This window comes from Salvelinus sp. IW2-2015, unplaced genomic scaffold, assembly GCF_002910315.2.
Source record: "Salvelinus sp. IW2-2015 unplaced genomic scaffold, ASM291031v2 Un_scaffold5824, whole genome shotgun sequence".
In the NCBI taxonomy this organism is placed as follows: Eukaryota; Metazoa; Chordata; class Actinopteri; order Salmoniformes; family Salmonidae; genus Salvelinus; species Salvelinus sp. IW2-2015.
Window position 1 is genome coordinate 1 of NW_019947089.1, and position 2,786 is coordinate 2,786.

Sequence of the window (2,786 nt, forward strand, 5' to 3'; positions counted from 1 at the left end):
GTAACTCGAGCAAATTAGAAAAATGCTGTCTGTCTTCTCTCCTGCTCCAAATTCGCTCTGGCAATGCTCTGCCCAGCATTTTTCGTTTCCTTTATTACATTTACATTTACATTTAAGTCATTTAGCAGACGCTCTTATCCAGAGCGACTTACAAATTGGAAAGTTCATACATATTCATCCTGGTCCCCCCGTGGGGAATGAACCCACAACCCTGGCGTTGCAAGCGCCATGCTCTACCAACTGAGCCACACGTCCAAGTCTGCTGGGTCAGTCATGTCCTGTTCGTACTATCACTTTTCAGGTAAGACCCAGATGCAGACACTGTCAAACGTTTATTACTAGTACAGGGGCAGGCAAAACGACAGGTCAAGGACAGGCAGAGGTCAGTAATCCAGAGAGGGTGAAAAAGGTCCAGAACGGCAGGCAGTCTCCGGGTCAGAGCAGGCAGGGGTCAATAATCCAGTGTGGTGTGGCAAGGTACAGAAGGATAGGCAGGCTCAGGGTCAGGGTAGGCAGAATGGTCAAAACTGGGATTAAAAAAAACACAGGAACTAGAACAGTCAGGAGCAAGGGGGAAAATGCTGGTAGGTTTCACAAAACAAAACGAACTGACAGATCCGCAAGGTAGATGGATTATTTAAAATATGTTGTTGGACCATTTATATGGATATGGCTATTTAATACGTACGGGCCAAATAATGATGATCCACGCTTATTTGAAAATATACACTACTATTCAAAAGTTTGGGGTCTGTCACGTTGGCATGAAGAGATTCGGGAGACGGGCGCAGGAATGCGTGATAGGGGTTTTATTCATCCTAAATTACTGTGTGCCGTGTAAAGGCACGGGGATGAAGACCAAACAAACACGTAACAAAACACAGGGTAGAAACCCAAAACAAAAGAGCGAGGAGTACTTCGAATAAATAACACACGTGCACAATGATTAACACACGGGACGAGGCCCGTAATCATCTGCGCAATCCACAATGGCACGAAAGCCAAAACACACAGTACAGGTACTCACACGCACCAACGGACATAGTAACAATATTCGACCGCCCAATGGAAACCAAAGGGCACACTTATAGAAGTACTAATCAATGGGAACACGGGACAGGTGTGCGTAATGAAAGTTCAGGAGGGATCCGTGAAAGGGTCACTTAGAAATGTCCTTGTTTTTGAAAGAAAAGCAATTCTTTTGTACATTAAAATAACATCAAATTGATCAGAAATACAGTGTAGACATTGTTAATGTAAATGACAATTGTAGCTGGAAACAGCTGATTTTGAAAGGACTATCTACATAGGCGTAGAGGCCCATTAGCCCCGGTCTGCTAGCTGTCTGAATGGCCGTGTCTGCAGCCAGCCCAACCACTCACTGGACCCCTATTGACATCTGGCTACGCATACCTCTCCCTAATATCAATATGCCTTGTCTATTACTCTCCTGGTTAGTGATTATTGTCTTATTTCACTGTAGAGCCTCTAGCCCTGCTCAATATGCCTTAACCTACCATTTAGTTCCACCTCCCACATATGCGGTGACATCACCTGGTTTAAACGTATCTAGAGACAACATCTCTCTCATCATTACTTAATGCCTAGGTTTACCTCCAATGTACTCACATCCTACCATACCTCTGTCTGTACATTATGCCTTGAATCTATTCTATCGCGCCCAGAAACCTGCTCCTTTTACTCTCTGCTCCGAACTCACTAGACGACCAGTCCTGATAGCTTAAAGCAGTACCCTCATTCTACTCCTCCTCTGTTCCTCTGGTGATGAGGAGGTTAATCCAGGCCCTGCAGTGCCTAGCTCCACTCCTACTCCCCAGGTGCTCTCATTTATTGACTTCTGTAACCGTAAAAGCCTTGGTTTCATGCATGTTAACATTAGAAGCCTCCTCCCTAAGTTTGTTTTATTCACTGCTTTAGCACACTCTGCCAACTCGGTGGTCCTAGCCGTCCTAGGCTTAGGAAGTCCACCAAAAACCCTGAAATTTCCATCCCTAACTATAACATTTTCAAACAAGATAGAACTGCCAAAGGGGGCGGTATTGCAATCTACTGCAGAGATAGCCTGCATAGTCCTGTCTAACTATCCAGGTCTGTACCCAAACAATTTGAACTTCTACTTTTAAAAATCCATCTTTCTAGAAACAAGTCTCTCACTGTTGCCGCTTGCTATAGACCACCCTATGCCCCCAGCTGTGCCCTGGACACCATATGTGAATTGATTGCCCCCCATCTATCTTCAGAGCTTGTGATGCTAGGTGACCTAAACTGTGACATGTTTAACACCACGGTCATCCTACAATCTAAGCATGATGCCCTCAATCTCACACAAATTATCAATGAACCCACCAGGTACAACCCCGTAAACACGGGCACCCTCATAGATATCATCCTAACCAACTTGCCCTCCATATACACCTCTGCTGTTTTCAACCAAGATCTCAGCGATCACTGCCTCATTGCCTGCATCCGTAATAGGTCTGCGGTCAAACGACCACACCTCATCACTGTCAAACGCTCCCTAAAACACTTCAGCGAGCAGGCCTTTCTAATCGACCTGGCCCGGGTATCCTGGAAGGATATTGACCTCATCCCGTCAGTAGAGGATGCCTGGTTATTCTTTAAAAGTGCCTTCCTCACCATCTTAAATAAGCATGCCCCATTCAAAAAATGTAGAACCAGGAACAGATATTGCCCTTGATTCTCTCCAGACCTGACTGCCCTTGACCAGCACAAAAACATCCTGTGGCGTTCTGCATTAGCATCGA